This window comes from Manis pentadactyla, chromosome 12 (assembly GCF_030020395.1).
Source record: "Manis pentadactyla isolate mManPen7 chromosome 12, mManPen7.hap1, whole genome shotgun sequence".
In the NCBI taxonomy this organism is placed as follows: Eukaryota; Metazoa; Chordata; class Mammalia; order Pholidota; family Manidae; genus Manis; species Manis pentadactyla.
The window spans coordinates 52,196,907-52,224,317 of NC_080030.1; positions in this window are offsets into that span (position 1 = coordinate 52,196,907).

Here is a 27,411-nt window from a genome sequence, read left to right on the forward strand (position 1 = left end):
ACCACCTTAGCCAATTCCTAAAAATGCTCATGACCAACAAGACCCAATTCAAGAAATATGATAGACAGGAAACTGGAGAGGAAAGCGGCAGTGGTCTTAACTGATTGCTGTTAAAATATCTTATTTTTCAATTTTATGAAGACATAAGGCCTCTGTCAGGACCCCTCCTGGCAGATAACAGGGTGAGTATCCCCGAAGCATAATCTTCTACAGTTTCTTGATCTACTTGGGTGCTTCTTTCAGGTCATTCAAATCCTCTTAAAATGTTGCTTTGTCAGAAAGTCCTCGTAACCACTCAAACTGATTACCTTCTTTGTCATTCTCTACCCCTAATGCTGTACTATTGCTATTTCTATTTCAGAGCACTTACCACTAGATTACATTACATTATCTATTCATAACAAAGTTAAGCTCTATTTAGATTTTGTTTACGAAACAGATTCTATTCTGTTTTCGTTCAATGCAATATCTGAGCACTAAGAACAGTGCCTGGTAGGTGCTCAACAAACATGAATGAACTAAAGACTACAGGCACTGACATGGAAGTTTGTCCATAAATTATTGCTGACTAGGAAAAGAAAAACCCATTGTGGAAAGACACACAGTCAATCCTCATTATTTACAGATTATTTATGAATTTGCCTACTCATTAAAATTTATTTGTAACCCTAAAATCAATGCCTGTAATCTTTGGGCAGTCATTTACAGTTATTCACAGAGCAGCAAAAAATTTGAGTCATATTATAAGCATGTTCCCAGCTGAGGTTGAACAATGTGACACTCTGCTTACTTTCTATTTATTTATTTGTTTGTTTTTATTAAAGTAGAATTGATTACAATATTATATTGGTTTCAAGTACCAAACATAGTAATTTGACAATTATCTACACTTTTAAGTACTCATCCCAACTAGTGTAGTTATTATCTGTCAGCATAGAAAAGTATTATGAAACTACTTTGTATACTAAATTCTCTGTGCTGTACTTTCATCCCCATGACTAATTTATATTATGATTGAGATTTTGTGCCTCTTTATCCCCTTCACCCAACCATCCCAACCCTTTCCTGGTGGTAACCAGGTACCTCCATACTGCTTCACATAGTCGCTGCACCAATTTAATTCCCACCAATAGTTTAGGGAGTTCCCTTTTCTCTACATCTTCACCAACACTTGTTATTTCTTGTCTTTCACATAACAGTCACTCTGACTGGTGTGAGGTGATACCTCATTGTGGTTTTGTCTTGCATTTCCCTAATGATTAGCGATGTGGAGCATCTTCTCATGTGCCTATTGGTCATCTGTATATCTTCTTTGTAAAAAATGTCTATTTAGGTCCTCTTCCCACTTTTAAATTGGTTATTTGGGTTCTTTTGGTGTTGAATCCTATGAGTTCTTTATATATTTTGGATGTTATCCTCTTTCTACCTTCTTAGTTCAGCTCTCATATTATAAACAAGTGTTCTTTTCATGGTCTATTTAATACCATGTTTTTTGCATTTTATTTTACTGCTCAAAATGGCCCCCAAACATAGTGCTAAAGTGTTGTCAACTGCTCAGTGAAAAAAATGTATAACATGCTTGCAGAGAACATACATGTGCAGAGTGAGCATCATTCAAGCATAAGTTTTAGTCCTGTTGGCCACGAGGTCAGTGTTAATGAATTGACAATACATATTGAATAAGGTGTTTTTAAACTGGAATACATATAAAACAAGATTATTTATTTATCAGTTGATGAAAACATCGTGACCAGATGCTCACAGGAACCTAACCCTCTATTTCCTCTAGGAGGACTGGTTCAGTGTTCACTAATTCAGTATTCAGAGCGACTTTATATAATATAAGTATCTCAAATAATGAAAATCAATTCTATATAGTATATTACATTTCTTAAAATATATATATGATAGATAGACATAGATAGATAGATAGATAGATAGATAGATAGATAGATAGATAGATAGATAGATAGATAGATAGATAAAGATAGATGATAGGTACGTAAATAGATGTACAGATAAATTTATATAGACATAGAAAAATATCCAGAAACATATACCAAACTTAACAGTGGCTGCCTCTGGGGAGTGGGATTAAAGAAATATAAAAAGAGTTTCATTTTGTGCCTTTTTTATACTTTTGAATTTTGACAATTTTCAACAATTACTATTTCACTAATTTTTTAAACCTAAAACAATAAATTCTTCTTTCAAAACACTGAAGAACTGGAAAAGAAGCTCACGCAGTCTTTGGACATATTCATTTTAAAAGAAACATCAACAAGAAAGTGCAAACCTATAAAGAAAGAAAATCACAATAGACCAGATAAGTGATCAAAGAGGCAAAATAATCCCTAAAAAATCAACATTTCTTAGCCAAATTGCTAAAGAAATAAGTCCATAAATAAATACCAAAGATCTGTGAGAATGAGGCTGCCTTTAAGCCAGCCACAATGCAAATGAAAGAGAACATGTAAGAAAAGAAGAGAGTCATCAGGTTTGACCTAAGTAATGTCATCGAAGAACCAAGTTGGTAAAACAAAACAGCCCAAAAGCTTGAAGCTACACCATCTAATTCACAATATAGGGAAAATAAACAGGTGCACAGCAGAGGCACCTTCTTGGATTTGACTCTTCTCCACATCCTATATTTAAGCAGCTAAAACTGTTTTTAAATTAGAGTCCTTTCCAACCTTTTCAAAAATATTGGGCTTTAAATAAGAAATATGCTTTTTATTTCCTCCAAGGAAGGCACACAGCATCCATGTGAACTTAGTTATTCTCCACAAGAGTAGGTTATTTTTTGTGCAGCGCTGGGCACAGGGTAAAGACAAGGATGCTGTTCAGTTATTCCAGAGGCTCTGGGTGCACAGAGGTAGATGGAGAGACAAGATTTAGCTCCCATCCCTAATGCCTCAGAGGTAAAGCCAGTCTTCAGAGTTGAAACCATTCTTCTTGTTTCATCAATAGACACTCACGAGGTAAGAAGAATCTGGGTGAAGTTTTTTCCTTTCTTTCCCACAGACAGCAGCAATACAAAACGGCACCTGGTTGGGGCATTCGAATCAGCAAGTTTCACACTGTTCTTCCCCGTCCCACCCCCAAGCCCCCACCCCCCACCTCCATCTACCTTCCCTCCCTCACCACTTCCATAAGCCTTGCATCTTTCTCCTTGGGGCTTCCTAAAAAATGTCACTTATAAAAAGCATTCATGTTTTAAACATTTGGACCTGTAGAATCCCGATTAGCCCAAATATAACAAAATCTAGACAATCAAAAGAGCCATCTGGGAGCTTTTTTCCCCAGAAGGGAAAGAGAAGTTGGAGGAGTGAATCTCCATGAGGAGCTACTCATGTGTGAGGGTGTCTTGGGGGAAGATGTCCCTGTGTAACGTTGGGCCGATGTTTTTTACCACCACAGACTTGACAGGCACACTCTGCAGTCAACAACTGGAAAAGCCAGTACGGCTGCAGTTTGCCCTCTTAAGTATTGTATAACATACTAGAGAATAGAAATCAGGACTCTTCAAATGAGATGTTTTTCTAAAAGAGTCACAGGTAGCATGAGTATATGCCTGGTCAACGGGCATTAAATGGTACTGTATTTCTTTCCAAATGCATTTGTTTCCTTAAACAAGCAAAACTTCTTTAATTAAAAAAAAAAGTTTCCAGGTCATTTATTGATCCTTCAGCATGAACATTTATATTAATCATTGAGAATAAAATATGAGCATTTAAGGAAGGGAAAAAAAATGCTGCAGCCAAACTAACTGAATTTTAAGTAAGGTGGTAAGTCCCTCCTTCCCACCTGTAATGTATTTCACTAAATGTAGAAATAAGTTTTCACTGTGTATCTAAAAGACATAAATAGACAACATTATGGCTCACAGGTGGACTAAGGAAAGACTTCTCCTGGGATTTTTGCTCTCCATCTTTTTTTGCAAGTCTGTAAGGAAGGAAAAAAGGTAGACATTAATTAGAACATGGCCTTGACCATTTCTAGGGCAGGTAAATTCTGAGGAAACCTTCTAGAAGGTATCACTAATAGTCAGTACAACAAATACATCTAAGAGCTCAGAGTTAACTTCACATAATAAGCCAATAATGAAAATTTTTTTTCCAGGACTGTTTGCCTGAGGGATTAAGGCTTGTTATTGGAAAACAAGAAATTCTAGACTCTGAGAAAGGCCACTTGGCTCAGCATGGCTGATACTTTCGAATTCCCTGATTCCATCTCCCTATAGTTTCTCAATTTACAAATTCATCTATTTATCTCTTTGAAAAAATAAAATGATGCTTCTAGCTTCTCTCGTGTGTTTTGGCAACTGCTTATTTATGACATTTATCTTCCAGGTGAGAGCTTTTTTGGCAACAGCATCTTCTTTCTCCTACTGTCCTATTTGGATAAGGTCAGATTGGTCTCTATACTGTGAGCATGAACAGCTTAATTGGAACAATATTATTATCCTTCACAATTTACAGAAATATATTTGGCCTCTGTGAAGTATCATTTTCCTCAGAGAGAGAATGAGCCGCTTTCTTATTAAGCCCTTTGGAAAAACAGAAATAGTTCTTCTGAACCTTTGGTGTTGGCAATACATTCATTGTGTTGCTTTCAAGCAAAAGAACAGATGAAACACAATGGCCTTGAAATTTTATTCTAACACAACTTGCGAAAGTGAAAATCTGAAAAATCCCTGAATCGGTCTTGGAACTGGTAGGTTCCAGAAAAATATCATTGAAGCCATATAGGAAAGGATTTGGTTTATACACAGACAGGGTCTATCCCCATGTGATCACCATGTGTGAATGGATCTTGTCTCTTTTCTTCATAATCTAATCTCACTCATCACTATTATTCAACTCCCTTTTATGCAAGGGGGTGTCAGTTCTAGGAAGCTATATTTCTTGGCTCTCTTTCCCTCAAAAATGTTAGCAGAAAAACCACAACTAGAAATTCTACCTTCCCAATATCAAAAATAATGGGACCATTGACTCTTTTAAAACTTTTTTTTTATTCTACTCTTTTCTTCTCATTTTCATATCTATCACTTATCTTCACTACAACATCAGAATTTATCACCATGTGCCTAGGTACTGCATCTTTCTCATTTTCCCCATTTTTTTTCCCTTAATGATATGACCTTTCTCTTAGACTTTTGGTCTTCAGACCATCTAGCTGGTTTTTCCTGCCTCTTCTTTTGTCTTCTCTCTTGTCAAGTCTCCCTCTATGATACTGCTCAGGTCTACTCCTTCCTCTGTTTACACAGTCACTGCCCAACTCCAGGTTTTCTTCACCACATAACCTTGTATTATTGGAAAATCCTAATCAGTGGCACTCAATTTACCCACAACCAGCCTATATATCCCACTCTTTTTTAGTCCATTATACCCCATGCAGGCATCACTATCTTCCTAAAGTTCCATTTGCAGTATTTTATGTTCCGTTCCCATCTTTTCCAGAAGTCTCCATCCAAGTTGAATAACATACACTGAAAGAAACACTACCATCCATTAGCTGAGTACCCACAACAATCATACTAGGTGCTAAACAGATTGCCTTACATCCATTGTATTTAATCCCCACTCCAGCCCTGAAAGTTAAGTCTGTTATTTCCATTTTATAATAGAGAAAACTGAGCCTTAAAATGAATAAGCACCTCTTTCAGTAATGACTAGAGCTAAATTAGGGTGCTTATCATTTTCCCTTGCAAACCCATGCTTTCTCCCTGATTGTGAAGGGCTCTGATTGCCCTTTTGTGGTTAAAGCCAGGCACCATGGAGGCAGCTAGTCTACACTCACTCAGGTCACGGCTCACCAGCTCAGCTAGTCCTAGCGAGTTACTTTACTTCTCTGCACCTCCACTTTCTCGTACATTTTGATAAAGCACTCATCTCAGAGAAATGTTGTGAGATTAAATGAGACAGTACCTCTCTTTACATGATTTCCATCTGTTTCCTCTGTCAAGTATGATCTTCCCTCTCCTTTCAACTTAACGAAGATGCAACACAAATTCAACACCAACCCTTTAGTAATTAACTTCATCTCACCACCTTTTCTGTAGCTGAAGTACCCTAATTCCATCTACATCAGTCTCACAAATATATTTAGAATATATCACATGATCTTGCTCTTTATTACATGTTGCCTTGTTATTATTTTGCCCTTCCTTATAGAATGGTTTTCTTTTCCCAGGATGATTAGGAATTTCCAAAGGATGCAGATATTATTTCCTGTATGTCTCCCAAGAAGAACTCAATATGGGGCAGAGCACACAATGTTTTGTCCCAAGCTGAGAACGTCAGACTTCCAATTTAAAAAATATTATTTACTAACTCTCGTATCAGTTACATTTCATTCTTTCTTCTCTTTGTTGTGGTCAAGTTCCTCCTTTAGACTCTAATCATCTCCAGCCAAGATCCTAATATTCCAACCCCACTGCCTGTACCCTGAACAATTCACTCACTCATTTATGCCCAGAAAAAGAACTGAAGGGAGGCCAGTGTGACTGAAACAGGAGAAGGTAAGAGGACAGGATACAGAGCAAGCTTAGTCCCTAGAGGGAGGTAGGACCACCACAACCAGAATCAGTCTGTTTTCCTGGTCCTGTTTTAGGACAGAGCATAGTGGCTGAATGCATTCCTTCTGGACCTAGATTAATGGGGTCTGAATCCTAACTGTGTAACTGTGGGCTGATTGCACATCTTCTATGCCTCAGTTTCCTTACATATAAAAAGAGAATAACGATGTGGAATTGATGTGATTGGCTGATTCCCTAGGAAACAGATACTGAGACAGAAATTTGTGTAGGGAGTTTTCTCTCAGAAAAAATATCAGAAAGGCAGTGAGGGGAGCCAGTGTGCAGAGAGGATGAAGTTGAAACGTGAAAGAGTTGTAACAGAGCCTCAGCTCATCCCACAGGGGCCTCTGAGGCTAGAACAGCCCTGCAGAGATGTCCTGAATCAAGGCAAGTCAACCAAACCTTTGTACCCCAAAACTGACCAATCACTGGATGCAGACTACCTGTGGAAAGGTATGCAACCTTGGGAGAGGCAGAGCCCTTCTGGGCCAAGCCCTTCTGGCTCTTTCTAGGGAGGACTTAGCTAAAAGCTGTTAGCAGAGAACACTTCAGAAAACGAGGAAACAAATGCCTTGGTCCCGTGGGGAGGGCCTCTTTGACACAACCACAGCAGCCACTACAATCAACATAAAGACTAAATGAATATCTCTATGTCCCTTAGGATGGCATCTGGAATATTTTAGCCCAAAATAAATGTTGGCTCTTATATCAGTTTCGTCGCCTGGAAGGTCTCATTGCTTTACCTGCAGGCTTCCTGACCAAAACTGTAAGAGAAGGAGGGCAGCCTTTCTTTTCATCTCAATGCCCTTAGTAGCTAAATTCTAAATATTATGCATTCATTTGATTATGTAGGTTGGCTTCTACCTGTTACATAGTCCCTTGGCTTGTTGTCTTCTCCAGTGTTTATTTCCATACTGTCTATCACAGCTTAAAACAAATAGAGGAAAGAAGTGTCTTCTTAACTAAACATGGTCATTGCTAAACACCCACCAGAGCAACTGCTGGTTATTTAAAGACTAAATTAATACAGATAGTCTTGAAGAAGATGAAATTTAAAAAACAATATGAAACTTAGGGGCATACGTAAATGCCACGAAGACCAGAAGTTGGCAGATCCCTGAATGGAAATGCCTTCTAGCCACACTCTGGGCCTTCTCGCTTGTCCTGGCGATATTCCCGAGGCACTGATTTCCCCATCCTGACCCCTGGATACACACTGGCAGAAGCTTGGGGACTGTGAGGCCATTAATACAAGGGGTTTGATATGTGTATGTAGCTGTCAAACTTTAAATTTAGCAAAAGTTGATAGTATAGATCTCTTACCATATATGCTACTATTCCTCAAAGCAATGTAATACTCTGATTCACAATGTGTAAACTTATTTAATACCATTACTGAATAAATACATAGCTTTCTATTATCATAAATTTTCCTAACCAATGTTTAATAAATACACAACTATTATATATTTTATGGTAAAAAACACCTTCCCATACTCAATCTCTCAAGACCATTGTATTCTTCCTCATCCCCAGCACAATGTGTTTTTTTCCAACCTGAAGGCATCAGAGACACATATTTCTCCTTAAAGCTAGAGACAAATTCTTATTTATCTATGTATTTCAACAGTATTTTTTGTGTAGTATAAAGAGAAAAAAATCATTTTATAACTATTTAGTGTATTCTTGGTTTGTACCAGACACTGTGTTGGGTGCTAGAAACATAATACTGAACTAAATATATAAAGTCTCTGCTCACATGTAGCTGACAATCAAGTAAAAAAGATAAACCATGAAAAATTCTAACACTTACAGTTTTGATCAATGATGTGAACGAAAAATAAAGAGCATGATGGGCGATGAGTTTAGGGAACATTGCTTCCTACAGGGTGGGCTGGAGGAGAGGGGGAGGTACCAGGAAAGGAGGCAGAGTTCAACCTGAGACTAAAGGGCTGAGAGTCAGCCAATGAGACTGACGGGTGGAAGAGCCCGGGCAGACGGTATATCTTGTATAAGGAAATGGAGGAATCCTCAGTGTTACCACTGGCTGGTGAGCAGGACCATTTGCCATTAGAATGAAATTCAGACACAAATTTGATTGAAAGCTTAACATGCAAGTTTTTAAAATTTTGCCTACGTCAAAAGCAATTATAAGAAAACACATTTTTGGTTGGACAGTGAAATACTTATGCCACCAAAGATCAACCATCATAGTGTTAAGAATCCAGGACGAACACATCCTCCAGGAGCTCACAGTTCTGCCAGGAAGGGAGGTCAACAGACAAAGAGAGGTAAGTGCTGGGAAAGGGCCAAGTACAGAGAGAGAAGACAACCCAGAAGGGTCCATCACATTCCAAGAGGGCTTCCTGACAGGAAGTAGCATATAATTGGAGCTGTGCTCATCCGTAACTGCATCTGCAAGCTGAGCAATGAAGACTGAGGATCCGTCATGGGAGAGGATTGGCCTGCCTGAGCCTAAAAAAGAGTCCCTAGTCCAGAAGAGTTTTGAAAGAGGACAGAATATGAGGGGATATTTGAAGGAGATGGAGAACATATGACCATTTAAACCTTAAAAGGGTTTTTTTAAAAGAAAACTAAATTGAATTATGTGTAAAATTTAATTAATATACCAAAAAAACAATTCCATACTACTTTAAAGGCAAAATCCAAATGGTTCAGTATTATTGATTTAATTGCTTACAATTCACTGTTTTCCTCAATTCAATGATAGTGTTTCTTTACATTTACTCCATTGTTTATGTTTCAATCAAACTTCTTAAATTTAGCAGATCTCGTCTGCCAAATCACAAGAGAGCCAGTTTTATTTGTGTGCCTTATCATATGCACCCCATACATTTTAAAAATAATACTAATACTAACAATGGAAACCACACTATCTTGGCATTTCCTGAGTGCTGTGGCTTTGATAGTAGACTCTTTACAGTCTCTTGGCATTTTAGATGGCATTCGTTTGAGGGTTTTGTTTGTTATCTCTTCAGACATGACCCTGAGTACTGGCTCTTCCTTAATCAGCCAAACTGCTGAATGGCAAAAGCCTCTTTTCCTTGGGGAACTAGAACATTGTAATACAATCTTCCTGCCCTTCCCAACCAGACTGCATCCCCGGACTCCCACAGCCTCTGTTAGCCCTGAGTCTTTAAGTACTGACGCCACACACTCGTGAGTAAGAGAACAACACTCAGGAAAGAGGAACAAGAAGCTGGAGGTGGAGGAGGCAGAAAACCAGCAGAAGGAAGCAAAAGGAATAGAAAAAGCAAGAGAGCAGTGAAGTACAGAAACAGAAGAGAAGGCCAAGGAACTCGAACACACCTTCTCGTTCACACAGGTATCAGAGTTTCTAAAGTCAGACAAGTCTTAGCAGTTATTTCTTTAAAATGTTGGCCACATTTTATAATGATCAGGTATTCCCAGGAGTCTGAATGTCTTGCATTTTTTAGTACCTCAACTTAATTCTAACCCCAGTTTCAGATACACTTGTGGACTCAAGAAATTACTCTGTAGGATTGTACCAAAAGCAAACCTTTCTCCTCAAGAATGTTATATACTGTACCATTATTAATAAGCATACAAGGTAAAAAAAAAAAGGGGGGGGTAGAAATTGCAGCTATCTGCTCTTTGCATTCAAGGAAAGTGCTAGAGAAATGCATTCTAATGTCTAAGGCCACACAGCCAGTTAAGGGCAATGCCAAGACCAGGTGCCATGCCTTGCCCTGTGGAAACAACCTGCCTCCCTCACCATATCACAATAGGTTATTAATTTACATGGAGCCATCCATTAGCCTTAAAACAAGCAAAAGAAGATTCTTTTGTGATGGGTATAATTTTGTTCCTTAAAAGGAAACACCCTTTGGAGAAGGTATCTATTTACCCTAAACATAATAGAATGTAGGAGACATTTATAACATCTCTCTAAGCTGTTTTTTGCTAATAGTGAAACATTGAGCCACACATGTGCATCCTATAGTAAAAACCATCAGCCTCCCCTGGGAACTTACCTAATATTTATTTCAAAAACAATTTTTATTTAGATTTATGCTTCACTTCGTGCTTTCAATAGCTCTGTTTGCAGAAATTACTGCACATGCAACAGATTTCAGGGCTGTGTTTGCCTCTGATAAAGTAACTCAACTTCTGTATTTCAAATGTGGTCTCCTGGTCTCTCTTAGATGTTCTCGGGGACCCTGAACAATACATGAGCTCTGCTACTACTCACAAAGGCACAGCAGTGGCTCTGAAATGGAGTCATTCCATTAAAGCCAAGCATAACAATGGGAGGTGGGGGAATCCACTCTCCAGCTGGTGTTAAATCATCCAAGGTATTATCAAATCCTTTCCCCCAGGCTGGCATCTTCCCTTCCTTTCAGTAAGCCCCTCTACAGAATCCAAATCATTCAGGGTTCAGCTATTTCATGGTAAGCATTGACAGTCACCCCGTACTTTCTGCAGGCGATGTACATACACAGTGTAGGTGGCTCAAAGCTGTCAGCAATTTAGGTAATCTCTATGATCTCGATTAAGTATTGCTTCTCTGCAACAGTCAAATCAATAACATTTGCCACCACCCTGCAACACAACGTAATGAGCATTTTACTTTACAGAATCATTGAACATAAAGAGCCAGAAAAGAATCTAGAAATCGAAACCCAGTTTCACAAATGAGGGAAGAGTTTCTGTGAGCAAAAGTGACTTGTCCAGCGTTACATCAACAAATGGCGACCCAACCAGGGCTTGAAACTTGGTGTGGCCGCTCAGCCTGCTTCTCACTGCACCGTACTTCCTACACTGTAGGGCCTGGGAGTGCTGGGACCATGCCTAGTTCATTTGTCACTGCACATCCAGCTTCTAGCACAGAGCCTAACGAACAACACAGAGGGAAGGAAAGAAAGAAGGAATATATAATGGTTGAGCCCCGAATCCAACTCATTTTTTTTTAAAGGCTTTAACTTTTTTCCCTTATGTAGCTGGGTTTGTGAGAATGGGTTAGGGTGCAGAAAAGATAGGCTCAGATAAAAGGACTGCCAGACACGTGACCGTAGGTTATGGGTTCATAGAGAAGGGTGGGGTTGGGTGGAAATATGAGAAGCTTGAAACAGGAAAGAACATCAGGATAGGATGTCTAGCCGCAAAGCGTGGCTCTCTCAAGTCCTGTCTCAGAGAAGTCTGGTGGTGAGAGAGTAAAGCGGGTACTGGGGATGCAGGGCAGAGCAGCGGAAACACTCCTTCTACCGAGGGAGCAGCCCGAAGCAGGGGCAGAGATTCGTGCTGGAGCTCTCTGCCGAGCTCTGGCCATGCCCCCCTCGCATGAAGGAGTGAAGCACTGGCTCTGAAAGCGACTTCTGCGGGGATGATCTTGAATCCAATCTCCTGGGCTCTCTCAGGGATGTCCAGCTTACATCAAATTCCACTGCAGGATGTGCAGGGAAGCACATGGGCAGACGCTTACCTCAGGAGGATCCAGAGTCTCCCAACGAGTCTGCCACACTCTGTCGGTGGCTTCACAACAGCCACTGTCCCTACCTCTCCATCCTTCACCATGCATGTACTTACACTACATAAATAATCTCTTACAACCCAGAACAACCTCTGGTACAGTCAGCGTGGTTTAGCCATTTAAATACTAATGCATCTCAACTACTTTTTTTCTGGTTCAACATCTCTCCTGACTTTCACTTGCATGTCTTAAAGTCACCTTAGAAGCAAAATTTTCAGATCTGAAGTGAATGCACTCAATCCTCATTATTCACAGGTTCCCAATTGCAAATTTGCCTGCTCACTAAAATTTATTTGTAATCCCCAAATCAGTACACACTGTGTTTTCATGGTCATTCAAGACATGAGCAGAATGGAGAAAAATCTGAGATACCAGAACCACATGTTGCCAGCGAGGTGGACAAAGTCATGCTCTGCCTTCCTGTTGAAGTGCATACAGTAAACAAGTGTTCTTTTAACAGTCTATGCAGTGCCACCTTCTTCACATTTTTGTGTGTTTTGTTGAGGATTTCATTTTTAAATGAATTTGCCCAGCATACTGCTGAAGTGCCGTCTGGTGTTCCCAAGCAGAAAACTGTGATGCGCCCTACAGAGAAAATTTATGTATTAGGGAAGCTTTGTTCAGGCAGGAATTATAGTTAGTCAGGCATGAGTTATTGGTTGTGAGTTTAATGTCAATGAATTAACAATATATATTGAATAAGGCATGTAACGGTCAATTTTATGTGTCGACTTGACTGCCCCTTAGGGTGCCCAGCTTAAACACTAGTTCTGGGTGTGTCTGTAAGGATGTTCCAGGATGAGATAAGCATTTGAGTCAGTGGACTCAGCTAAGTTGATTGCCTTCCTCAGCGCGGCTGGCCATCATCCAAATATTGAGGGCCTCAACAGAACAAAATGTGGAAGGAGAAATGAGCACCCGTTCCCCAGCCTGCCTGTCTGAGCTAGGTCCTCTGCTTTTGAACTGGGCTGCACAACCTGGGCTCCCCTGCATCTCAGACCTTTGGACTCAGACTGGAATTATACCACCAGTTCTCCTGAACCTCCAGCTTTGCACATGGCAAATCATGATATGTCTCAGTCTGTATAACCAGGTGAGCTTCATAATAAATCTCCTTTAATATATACATATACACATACATATATAATGATTGTGTTTATATATATCTTTTATTGTATTTCATAAGATTGTTTTATATGTATTGTATATATACTATAAACAAGAGATCGATATCAACTAATTCAGAGTTCATAGTGACTTTATAGAGTGTAAACACTATGAATGAACAATATTGACTGCAATTATCTCTACTTCATCTTAAGCTCCACCTTATGCACAAGCTCAGTTAATGTCCCAGAAACCTGGAGTTAGCCTTCTTCCCTATCTGCACCCCCTCCAGCCTCAGCCTAAACACACGCAGTCTCCCCTCCTCAGCCCCACTAACCCTGGATCACGTCTTCATCACCTAGCGCCAAAATAATCACAATGGGCTCCTGACTTGAACTGACTGTGACGCCCCCTCCTGCTTAAAAGCCTACTGTGGAGATCTCCGCATGCTTGAACCACATCTCACCTCCAAATTCCTCAGGAGGTTTAGAGCCCCTGTGGTAACAAACTGCTGGGATTCTCTGCACTCCTTGTGCTTCACTTCAACTCCTTTGCATGTGTTGATCTCCCAGCCAAGGACACCTTTTCTTACCTTTTTAAGTTGGCGAACACCTGCTCATCTCTTGAGGCACAACTCAATGGCACCTCCAATATGAAGTGTTCTCTGGACCAAATAAAGGGAGAGGCAGGAGCCCCTTGCTCAGGGCTACCGCCACATCTGGTACATACTTTTCTGTCTTGATCATATTCAGTGGATATTGTTTATATTTTCCTATTCCTTTGCCCCACTAGACTGACCTTCTCATGGACAGGCGCTGCCTTTTTATGTGATCTCACAAGAAGTTTCCTTTACTGCTTAAAATATTGTGTTCAATAAGTAATGATAAAAAAATGAATAAGTGGATGAATAAATGATATTCCCACAGACACCACTGTGACTTACTCTCCTATATCTTACGTGCCTCTCTTCTTGGTCTTAGCTCTCTGCCTGCTTACAGTTATTAGTTTCATTTGGTAACTACCCACTCTGAGAAGGGGGCAGAGGTTTCTAGGCAAAGCTATAACTGCCAGGTGTTGACTATTTTAAACCTTATGGTTGAAACCAGAAAAATATCAGCCTCTTGCCTAACCTTTGCTTTGGCCTGGAAACTCCCTCCCTTTTTTTTCCTATCTACAATTTATCCTTCATTTATGGTCTTATTCCTTGCCTAAAAGCCTTCCCTTGCCTAAAAACCTTCCCAACCACCCTCAACCTCTGACTACTTTATCTTCTATGCCTCCTGAAAGGTTCTTAGCACATGCAATCTGGTACTTTTAGTTATCCTTCTATGTCTCCTGACCTGCCTCTAGACCTGTCTGTTGAGCAATGATGGAAGGTTCCTGAAAACATATATCAATGCATGCCTGGAACATGGTAGATGCACAACAGATGTTTGCTGAGTGAATCACTGTAACTCTGTGAGGTAGGTGTTGTAATAGCAGAGGAGCAGTACAGCGTGACGACTGAGAACCAGTGCTCCAGGATCCAGCTGCCTGGGTTGTGATTCTGATGTGATCACATTCTACCTGGGAAACCTTAAGTTACTAAACTCTTTGTGCCTCAGCTTCTCTGACTGTAAAATGGGTTTGCGACAGTATATGTACCTCATTGGTCTTTGTCATGATGAAAAGAAATAATGCATATTAATCACTCAGAAGATTCTACAGGGGCCACGACATAGTTGGCTATTACTAATCTATTTTGTATAGATATGAAAACTGATGCTAAAGATTAAATTATCCAAGATCATTCAGAGATAAATTGAGGGGTGGGGTTGAAGTAACGGAATGTTAAGAGGGTTTCAAATGGTAAAATGACAAAGGTCAGTTGTGTGCCTGTGTCAACCCTGGGGACTGATTTCTCAATTAGGCACAGGAAGCATGGTGCTCAGGGTCCACTTTTAACGGCCCAAGAAAACGTTTTCACCTTTATTTCTTTTAAATCAGAAGGAAAAAAAGATATAATAATAATGAATACGTAAAAAACTAATCCAGCCTGGATTATATTCATCTGTATACTGACACAGTCATAAGATATGCTTATTAAAATAGAAGAAGGAGCTCTTGAAGGCAAAAGTCCTCAGCTAAGGAACTGAACCACTTACCAGATAAACCACAAAAGACATAATGCAGCCCTGCCAATCGTGTGAGCTGGAATCCCATGACCAGGAAAACTTAAGAAGAAGTAGAGAAAGTCTGGAACTCTAGGGCCCTATGTTTTGGAAAGAAATCTCTCTCTTTGGGGTGAAGACAAAGCAGTTCCCATATCCTACCACCCACCCACCCCCCACCTCCACCCCTAGCCCCACCACAGCAACCATGCAATTCATGGAGCCCTCTGTGTCCCACACATTAATCACACCTATGGGACCCATGCACTCATTTCCATGCCACAGAACACCACTCAAACACTTCTGCACCCTCATTTTCATCACTGAGTCAAGTTCTTCCTTCACTTTCGGCCTGGACAGTACCTAGCCCATTGGCGAGGCCTCAAAATGTTTAAAGAATGATGATACCTATTTCCCCTGTTTTGAGCTCTCGAATTGTAAATTCAGAAAATAGGAATTTTCCTGCTACGTTCTATAACTATATGTCTGTTCTTATGAAATATTAGGATCAGTTAAGAACAGCTCTCATCATCAAAATATTTTAAGTAAGAAAGAAAAAGGGTTGTCTCTTCCTCTTATTTTGCACTGAACGCAGACCATTGAGGTTTCTAAATACACTTTATCAAATCCCTCTGTGCCAGTAGTCCTGAGTGTTCCCCCACAAACCCCACACCATGAGAGAATGAATAAATGAATATCTAACAGGCCCACACAATACCCACGAGATAATCGGCATTCTGAAAGTGTCTGAAGATATCGTGTATGATAGACACCAAAGAATGACCCTGTACGTTTTACTCCTGAATTACTGGTTGGCAGAGATGGCTCAGCAATACAAACAGATCTGAGGAGCACACAACAGAGACGTTCAGGAAACAGGGTCAGCGTGATTAGTAGACGTCAGAAATGATACTTTTCTGTCCCCCTCCCCTTTCTGATTAATGCAAGACAGTTTCTGATTTCCCTTGTTTGCAAACCCCTATATTCTACCTCTTTATTCACTACGAATGTCCATACTGTTTACTGAAAGCTGGTGGAAAGAAGAGACCGGAGCAGGCCCACCTCCAGAAGCCCATTTCCCAGCCTGGCTGACAGCTCTAGGGGGTTACAGCCTCGGAGGGAGTAGATGAAGACTACCAAGGGTTGATCTCCAAATGGAGTCTCTGCAAGGCCAGTTTTGCAGCGGCCTCGCAATCAGAAGGGGACACTGAGGTAGTCTCTCCAAAACAGCCGCCATGAAATAATTATTTCACCAGCTAAGCCATGAAAATGCTCTTGTAAGCAAGGTCTGCTTTAATAGAAACATAAGTGTTATGCATTGCTGTCTATTATAAATTGGTTGTAATTTTCTCCTGACACTTTCTGAATTAAACTAGTTAGTATACAAAAAATAATAATAATAATAACACATGCCACAAAGCAAAAAGCAAACTCGGTGTCTGAAGGTTAATGATTGCTCATGAAAGCCACAGAAATAAATTATCTGCCTAGGGACACTGTCACATGATCAGCACAAAAGCTGCAACAGCCAAAAATGTTTATGTAGAGGAAAAAAACAGTCAGCGTCACAGTACCCTTCCCCCACAGCTAAATTCGAGTCCTGAGCCAGCCAGCTGCTCCTGACTGCTTACATTAAACTAATTTGTGCTGCTACGTTGCAGCTGCTTAATTTTTAGTCTGAACTTTATCACCAATAAGTGTTACAATAACAAGAGATACGATGGTATCTCTGAAGAAATATCCATCAACCTCCAAACAATGACGGCTTCACAAGAGTAGACTGCAGAAAAACAAATTTAAAAAGGGAGAAAATTACCCCCACACTGCCTCTTTAAAGCGGGGGGAGGGGCGAACTTTTAGTGGGAAAGGCTTTAAAACGCTGCTTTGTTCCGAAGACCATTCTGCAACGAAAGGGGATGATTGAAAAGGTTAGCGAGCAGGGGAGGAGTTAACAAGTAAGATGGGCTTTTGCTCAGAGAGGGCGATTTGCAAGGTGAGACCTTAGAAGGGAGAAGGCAATTTCGCTACAACAAAGCGATCTATACTCTCTTCCTTCGCTCACTGCCCCCCAAAATGTTATGCAAACCCTAACTGCAGCTTGGCCAGTAATTCTCCGAGTTGTTCTAAAACATTATCCTTTGGCCAGCGGAGCACTGGAGCTTAACAATAGTCCTTGATGTTGCCCATGTTCTCCTGTTTTGTTTTCCTAGGCCAGTGGAAATGCAGAAAGTCTTCGTGGGGCAGAAACAGACATTAACCTGGACTGTTTTAAATTCCTGCCAAATATGCAAAGCACTGTTTTTGCTACATTTTGGGATTTGGCTTAGACCATATGTCAGGCATTTATTTGTACCCGGAACTAGAATAGAGACCTAACAACTTAAAAAATAAAAGATGAAAAAAAAGCATTAGGAATGCACTGAAACTTTTCCATTATTAATTAATCTGAATATGATGAATGTTTATAGTTGAGATATCTCATTACACTCTTCTCTTCACTGTGGAGGGGACAATTCAACTTCACCCCACTTAGTAATTATAAAAACAATTCCTTTGAAAACAGGGGAAGAACACTCATGTCAGCTATTTACAGCATTTTTTAAATTCTGTGGTTTTCAGAATTAAGGTTCAAAGTAAGTGTTATTAATGTTGAGTAATAAAGTAGATTTTTCTTGCACAAAGATATCCTAAATTTTAAAAGAAATGTTTACACTGGAATAATTTTCCCAGGGCGGGAAGGGGGAGTGCGGGGGGAGGGAGGGTTGGAGATTTAGACCCATCCTTGTTTTTCCAACTTGACACCTTTAACACCTCACGGTCTGGTCCCAGCCCAGGTCCTAGCAGTATTTTCTTTTCTCAGACAGCTGGTAAATCACAGTACAGGACTAACTGAGAACGCCACGGGGCAGGCCCCTGTTTGGGTGGGTTTCTGTAGATGAACCTCGACTGTGGCAGAGTGGCTGTGTTTTCAAGAGTTCTCCACAGTCTCATCCCAGGGGACAGAGAAGAGAAGTCTCTGGGGCCCCTCAGCAGTGCTCTGCCCCTGTGCCAAGTGGGTCACTGTTGCACAATGGCACGGCTTTTTCTCCACCCAGGGCTCGTGGATGCCTCCGCCTGCTGTTGGCAAGGCACTAAGACTGCTGGGAACTCAGACGAAAGCATCCTGGGGCCTGGAGGTGGGGCAGGGTGTAACTTGAACGGAGGCAATTTTTCAAAAGGCACCTAAGTACAGGCAGGCAAGGAAGGGCTCAAAACGCAGAATAATGGAAGGGAGAACCTCGAACAGCAACTCGTCTTTCTTAATGATAGGATGGGACGCTTGGCTCTGTCGCCCTTGAACAGAGCAAAAGACCTCCTCCTCGCAACTGAAGGCCAGACATCCTGTCAAAACTTCAGTTATGAAACGAGGAATTAATTTGATGGAATGTATCAGTCTATCTCATCTATCTGTTTTTTCAGAGCTGGACGAAACAGGTCTGACTAGGACACTTGCAAGCTCATGAATACGCTCACACAATTGGTGTGAAAGGGAGGCATAAAAACCTGATGCTGGTGTGGATGTGCGGATACAGGCACACCTGGATAACACATAAATGAATTCAGAAGCAGTAAATATGAAGATATCCTTCTTCACACTCAAGCAAGCCGCACGATGACAGAAAGAACTCGCTACCAGCCAGGAATGATCTCACAGAGCTGAGCAGTTTGAATTGGCTACTTTCCTGAAAATCTCTAGAAACAAATTCTTTTCAATGTAGCCTTTTAAAGAACTATGCCAAATTAGACTCCACAAATCCTGAATTAGGATCATAATTCAGGAAGGTGGTTATTTTTACTCTTGTGAGCTCCATAAGCAGCAAGACTATATAGTCACACATTCCTTCATCATGTCTCAGAATGTCCGTCAACCTGATTTTGCTTTTTAGCTAGAAATTATGCCTCTCCAGCTTGTAATTGTCAGAGAAGTGGAAACAGTTAATGAGGTATGTTGTAATATCCAATTCACGCACTAACACTTATAGTCATAAGCTTGAAATACATAATTTTTTTTTCACAGAGGAAAAGTGTGGAAAGCAATATATATGAGTAAGTAGTACAAATTTTGTTTTGCATTTTTGCCTCCATATGACAGCAAAGGCGCAGTTATAAAGTGACAAGTCAGATATACAACTAATCTTCTTTAGCATTGTAAGCGATAAATAACTTTTCTGCAATTAAAACTACTATATTACATATTATAAATATATTATAAATATTTTCTTCCTAAGGTCACTCATGTAGGTCATCAAAAGAGATGATGTACATAAAAGTGGTTCTCAAACTGTGGATGTTATTTAAGCATAAGGAATATTAATATTCTTACACTTGTCTGCAAATTTTAACCGTAATCCATTCTACCTTTTATCTGTGATATAGGTAAAAAAGAAAAAACAAAAAAGTGTGTTGATCAGGCAAAGTATTCCAGGAAATAGGACTAAAAGACAAAAGTCTTGTCACAATTATTCACCCAACCAGAATTCATAGTGTGTTTATTGTGTATACAGTGAGAGGGTTGTACCGATATCATATGACTTAAGAGACACTTTGAATAATTTCTTCCTGCTCAGGATATGTATCCTCACCAATGCAAAATTTCTCGCCATTCAAACACCAGGAGATTTGACAACAAAACAAGAATCCAGTATCTCTGGAATCCCTAGGTTGGGATGCACCTGACTATAGTGAATCCCAAGTGGTGAACAATGGGAACGATTTGGATAGCAATGCCTGCAGGCAGAGCCAACCTGTCTGTCAGGCACATTTGGCCCTGTGCTGAGAGCCAGTGATACTTTCAGGTGCCCATGAAAATATTTTAATTTATTTTAAAATCAGAAGAAAAGGGGAACTTTTAGGTCAAAGGATATTTTAATATGTAATATTAATACATCCATCTTTGTACTAACATAATCATAAAATACATTTTCTAATATGTTTTTAATGGAGGAAAGATTCCACAAAGGCACAAAGCACCTGTGTTAGTTTCCTATGCTGCTATAACAAATTAGGACAAAGTTGGTGGTATCGCTATCTTACAGTTCTGGTGGTTACAAGTTCAAAACAGGTCTCACGTGGCTAGAATCAAAGAGTTGCCAGGGCTGCTGGGTCCCCACAGGCAGGCAGAACTGAGGCCTCTACAGCCCATGAGGGCATGGTGAGAGGCCGGCTCTTCCTGGGGACCTCTGATACTGCCGCATCTGATGGAGGTTATGGGGAGTCCTCCCTACCTTCAGCACGTGAGTACAAGCTGACCCAACCAGCTCATTCAGTTGAGAATAAACTCTCTAAAGCTAATGTTAATGACCAGAGACACATGGAACAGCATTGTCATGATACCTCCACCAAGTTCATTGGCAGTTTTCCTAGAGAGATTCTCTTGTTCCCAACCTGGTTCTCTGAGGTCACAGCAATATGATCCTAAAACCATTAAGAATCTGATGGGCACGTTTTCAGGATTGGAATAATAATTGTAAGAAGAATGTGGAAGGAGTGATTCCCAGTGCCATAATAGCCAGGACAGTGATGTTTACAAAAACAAACTTGAGTTAAGCAATGATCCAGCCGATTTCATCCTCAAGACCACTGAGCCAACAGTACCCATGGTTCCTTAACTCCAAAGGATTTTTCTTCCCACAACAATTGTTTCACATCTCCCCATTTTAACTTTGCAGCCCAGACACAGCCCTAGAGATGGCAAGTCCCCTGATATTTCATTTTTTTATCCAATGCTTGACACACAGAGACACATTTGCCATCTGCAGTTTAAACTAAAAAAATGGTCTGGGAAACTTTTGTGACTGTACATTCTAATTTTAACTCCTCTATAATCCATTCCTCTGTATTACCATCTATACACTGAATATACCAATAATAAACTGAATCATGTAATTATTTTGGGAATAACAACTGATGGGGTTGTATAGTACTCTACACATACAAAATCCTAAATAGTCCAGGTCATAAAAAATAGTATTTCCCAGTGACATCTCAATGGAAGCCACTTTCTTCTGAACAAGTACAAACTCCACAGAGATGCCTAACTTGCAGTACTGCATAGACATGAAATGTAAACCTGATAGAAAAACAGGAACATAGCTAAATCTGAATTTCAAAATTGAAATTTTGTCACAATCACAATATATCTAATGGTCTTCATTTTTTCCTTAATTGCTACATTTTTTTGTATTTTCATATGTTTCTCTATTGTGAAGAAAAAAGAAATCACAGGAAACTGTTTTACAGACAGGCCTACCAAATACTTTCTGGGCCTTATGTGAAAGATCAGGTTTTCAAAAAACTCCAAAGGAGAACTCTTTGAAGTGTTTTTACTGATCATTTGATCACGTGAGATTTTGATTGTATTGTTTTAAAATGTCTTCATTCTCTAAAACCTGGTAACAGGAAGTTTAATGGGAAATATAATTTGATAAATGAGAGAAAACTAACAAATAACAATATAAAATACACCTGAATTCCTGACTGAAGAGAATTGAAATGGGGAAGAGGTGGTAAAAATGAAAAGTTAAAAACTGAAATCTGGCACAGTTTAATTTTTAAGGGAAAAAAAAATCTTCAACATTGAGGTTCAATTTGTACAAAGATTTTAAAATACGAAAGAATCAAGTCAGTAAGCTGGGGTGTTAAGTGGGATTTCTGTAGAGAAATTATCTAACACTTTGGAAAGAAGACTTGGGCAAAACTGGAATAATGACATCCTGAATACGGTTTGGCTACAAACAATAGCAATTTCTCCCTCCATAATGCCTTCCTCCTCATCTAAGAAAGGATAGGGAACAGACTGAACTCTGAACAGCAGAGAACTACATCCGATCTGCAACAGTCAGGAGAGAAGAAACCATGAAAGCGGGATATTGTAGTATTCCAAAATATTCTTTGACATTTCCTAGATTTTTTTTTTCCATTTTGCTACTGTACTTGCCCAACCAAGCTGGTGGGGTGTTATGCTATTTTAGACATGAGTTAACAGGTCTCTTACATACACACATTTCCACATTCCAGTGAGACCTATTATATCCTTTTCCTCCCAACCCCACCCCCACCACACACACACACACACACACACACACACACACACACACACCACTCTCTTTCCTCCACCCACACGTTATCCTCTTCCTCCACTCATTTTTCCTTGTTGTTTAACACTTCCCAATTACTGAATGTTTCCAAGGACATGCAAACCCACAGGACTGAGAAAGGTTTCCTACCACATGACATGGCTGAATCTGCAAAATGAAATGGCTGCAGCCAGAGAGCCAGTAAAACCGAGCAAATGGCAAAGAAAAGCTTTGACTCAGCTGAGAATTAAGTGGTGGGTACGAATAGGCCTCAAGGGGTCTTGCAGCCCTTGCTACTTACCCTGCGGTGTGTGGAGCAGTAGCTGCATCTGGGATCTTACCAGAAATGCACAAACTCAGGGCCCACTCCACATCAGACCTACTGCATCAGAATCTGCATTGTAACCAGATCCCTAGATGATTGAGATGCATGTTAGGGATAGAGGAACACTTCACTGTGTCACTAAAAATATTGTCAATAATTTAAACACTTATATCCCTTGATAACGTATTTTAGGAATAGCCTTAGCAATCAAGATGCAGGTACTCACCTCTCACCCTTTTGCTTACCCTCTTTCTCAGAATTTTTTAGGATTTTCTTTGCTCTCCATGCATATTTCCTTTCTCCCAACAACTTAAACAATAGTCTAAGAAAGTAAGAAAACTGTAGTCTAAAATGTGAGCTTTGAGATCCAAGGTCCCATACCCTCCACCAGTCAGATATTTAATACTACCATGGGTCCCACTGTCCACCACTCCCCGGGAGAGTTTCTCCCAGAAAGGTTAGAAGGAGAGCAGCGTTACCCCTCCCAGAGGCAGGATCATTCCATTCAAAAGAAACATAGCATTTGGTAAAGGAGGCGAACATTCTTTTTTTTTTTCCTTTTTATGCTAACAAGTTTGGCTGGAGGACTTTCAGGAACCCCTAGAACACATCTCATAGGCATAACCCTCTTCATGGGGCCAGCCCTGCCGTCACTACAGAAAAGAAGGATGTTTTGGGTTTTTGGGGGTTTTGTTTTGTTTTGCATCACTTGGGTCTTATTGGAAAGTGCCTTCTAAGACTAAGCAGCAATGGAAAACAAGTGAAGGATCAGAGCAGAGTTATTCAAAGACACCATTCAAAAGGGAGAATTGCTCTATGGACAGATGAGTCCATCTGAAAAGGGTTCAGTGCCACGAAGCCTAGTGAAAGAGGAATCACAGAGGCAAACAGGGGCACGGCCCATCCAAGCCCTCTGGGAAAAGCCTCGCCATCACCAGACTTGGACCACTTCCAGCCCCACTGAAAATTCATCCTTACAGGGCGGAAGGATGCAGGATGTGTAGCCACAGACTGTTTCTGGTCCCATTCGCAGAACCATTCCTGTTATGGTTTAGACGTTTCAAGCTGACTTCACTTGATGCTGCTATTCATCCAGTTGACCTAAATCTGACTTTTCAGATTCTGTACCACAAAAAAAAAATTCGATTATGATTTGACTTTCCTTAAAGCTTGATTACAACAAGAAAAGGGCTAATCATGTGGATGCCATTATACTAGGTCTTATGTCACAAATAAATTTTTGGCACAGTAAGTGGAATGACTTTCTAAATTACATATCAATATTAAAAACTGGGTTAATGTGAGCCTCCCTATGAGAAATGGGTACTCAGTCAAGATGCTGACAAATTATCTTTCTGGGCCTATAAGCCTGGGGGCTAAAGACGGACCATGCTAACTTAATCAAGGCCCAAATGGTTGCTCTAGTAAGCTTGTCCAGAGGCAGTCTTGGGCCCTAAACCTCTGTGACCACATTATTATTAACATGAGATTATAGCTAATCTCTAAAGTTGGTAGTCCACAAAACTTTTAGGAATGTTTTTAGAACTATTTGTTCCTCATGCAGTCCCAGGAATGCCATGGGGATATCAAAAGACAATCATAAAGTCCTCAAGGGGAGTTCATCTATTTTTCAACAAATATATTCTGTGTTTCTCCCATGTGCCTGGCACTATGTGTAATGCTGGGAACACTTTGAATTGGGAAATAGACAAGCAAGAATCTACAAAGCAATGTGTTATTGCCATCATAGAAGAATATAAGTAAGGCAGTGTACATAAGAGAAGAGGTACCTAAATCTTCCTGAGGGTTTCAGGGTAGTTTTCTAAACGAAAGCTATTTGAGCTGAGACTTGAAGGGTAAATAGGTGATTGAGGGTTATATATAACCAGATAGGCATCTGACTGGTTCTGCAAAATAAAATGGCTGAAGTAGTACAGAGTGGTTCACACTGAATGAATGGCAAGGAGAAGACGCCTCTGTGACTCCATTGTTAATTCAGGGTCAGGGTAAGAATAGATCCTGTAGCCCGGCTACTAAAGTGTTGTCTGTGGATCAGCAGCACCAACCGGGATCTTATTAGAAATACAGACTCTCAGGTCCACTCCTGTTTGGAGAACTACCTGTATTTCCATGTGGGTGGATGGAAAGGTCATTAAGGAATAGTAGGAGGCAGCCCTAATCAATTGTACAGGGCTAGCTCACCAAGCATCATATTTGCCATTTACAAAAGTGTAACTTTAAGAACTTGAAAGTGGATTAGATTTGCATATTCAGCCTGTCTTTATAGTAGGATGGAGAATGGATTGGATCTAAGACAAGTTCACCAGTTCTGTCAAAAAAGAAAAAAAAATGTCTAAACAAGGCAGGGACAGTGGAAGAGAAAAAAACATTGAGAAGTTTTAACAGGCGGACAGGACAAGAACCGATTATTGGCTAGTCTGAGGAGCATGATTCCCATGTTTCTGACTTGGATTTCTAATTGGATGATGATGCCACTCACATAGATATATAGATGAAGAGAATGAGGGGGAAAGTAGGTTTGGGGGCTCAGAACAGTCTCTTCCAGGTATGTTGAATATGAGGAGTTTTGCACAAAGGTATGTGGAAATATCTACAAGGAGCTGCATATTTAAAATTGAGCAAAGGAGAGATACAGAAATACAGATAAGGAAGTTATCAGCACCAGGAATAATTGACCCCATGGCCAGATACACTATTTTCCAAGAGTGTTGTGAAGTAAGAGTGGAATCCTTCCCCTGCTTTTTTCTCTACTAAGTCTTCTCCCCCTTCCTCCGCTGGCCCTGTTGCCTCTACTGGTGAAGTACAAGTTCTGGGTTCTGGAATTTTTTATGACATCCGCAGTGATCTCTGAAATATTTCTGTCCAAGACCCCATTTCATTATGGCTCTACCTTGAATCAGATGATTGTACATTAATCTGAATTTAAAATGCATATTAATGATTTCTGAAAAGTTTACTCACCTAGTGCCTACATTTAAAACAATACACCAAAGGGTACATAATTCCCTGGTCATTTTCAACACCACAGCCCACAATTAACAGGCATTCTTGGGAAACAGATGAGTTTTGTGTTTATCCTCCTACTACACTACTAAATGAAAGCCACCAGTTCCCCCCTTACAAAAGGCTCATTAAAACTAGGGAGGAAGTGATATGATGTCTGAGATTGTCTTTAAAATAATCTAGCAGAGTTCAAGGAAAGAGAAAAGGAATACATATGAAAACAAGACTGTGTATGAGTTGATAATTGTCAGAGCTGGGTGAATAGTACTTGGAGTTACTCTGGAAATATGTTTGAAATTTTTATAATAATATTTTTTTGAAAAACCAGAAGTGACAACTAAAGAACAGACCTAACTGTTTACTCTGGACCAGTCATATTTAAACCTGCCTTCTTGCTGCAGGCCAGCCAGATTTCTAAGGACAGGACAGAACACAAAGTAAATAACAGTTTTATCTTTGGATTTGCCAATAATCTCAAACTGTCACTCTCTGCTTAAGGCATTTTTGTCATTTCAATTAATCCAATATCATTCAACACATTCATTAACATTATACTTACTACATCTTCCAAATCATAATTAATAGAAATAAGACCAAGTCTTTTATGGTGGTATAAATCACTGGGAGAATCTTCTCAATTATATAGTTGATGAAAAGCAATAAATGATAATAATTCTGAAAATTCACCTCAGGATGATCCTCAAAAGATCCATAAGGTGCATTCATTTAATTTAAATTCCTACATAACACATTGAAATGTCTCCAATATTTCAAAAGCTAAAGTTAAAAAGAGAAAATATAATGGCAGTTATGTCTAATTTAACTTTTAATTTATTGCAGGGAAAAGATTTTTCATGAAAAATACTTAAAAATACAGCCTCAAAGCCTCTCTCAGTTTACCATTTAGAAATAAATCAGAAAAAATAGTTTTAAACATGGAATTTTTTGTCAGAATTATAAAAATTCCTAACATAAAGTGAGCAAAGAAATGTGTGTTTATCTTTGATGCCATAATGTACCATTAAAATAATATTAGAATATAGAATAATGTAATTGGCAATATCTATTATTGTGAAAAGGATTCCTGAGTCTAAAAAGGTTGAGAAATAATGCTGCTCTTCAATCCACACATATTCTTACCTAAGTCTACCTTAGTATGACTAATATATCTAAAAATATTTCCTATAAGAATATTGCATGAACAGAATATATTTTTCCCTTTGTTACACCATTTGTTTAGGTCATTTGCCTATTTGCTTTCAGAACTATTTCTGATTCTTCCCCATCTGGACTCTCTTTCAGGGGACAAACTCTATAAACTACATTTCCCAGGATCCTTTTGAACTGACTTCCTATTAGGTTTGACCAATGAGAGGCACTCATGGGAGGTTTGAGGATGGCGGGCAGGGAGAACACAGAGTATTTCTTCTCCTGTTTCTGTTTTGGATAGTGACTATGTTTCCTACATAGATCACTTTCCATCAAAGACCCTCTGCCTTATGGTTCTAGCCCCTGATAGCCCCTCCCGTTGTATCTCTGGGCAGTCTGAGTTCATACCCAGTGGTGCTGGCCTCAGGGCCTAGGTACCACTATCTTCT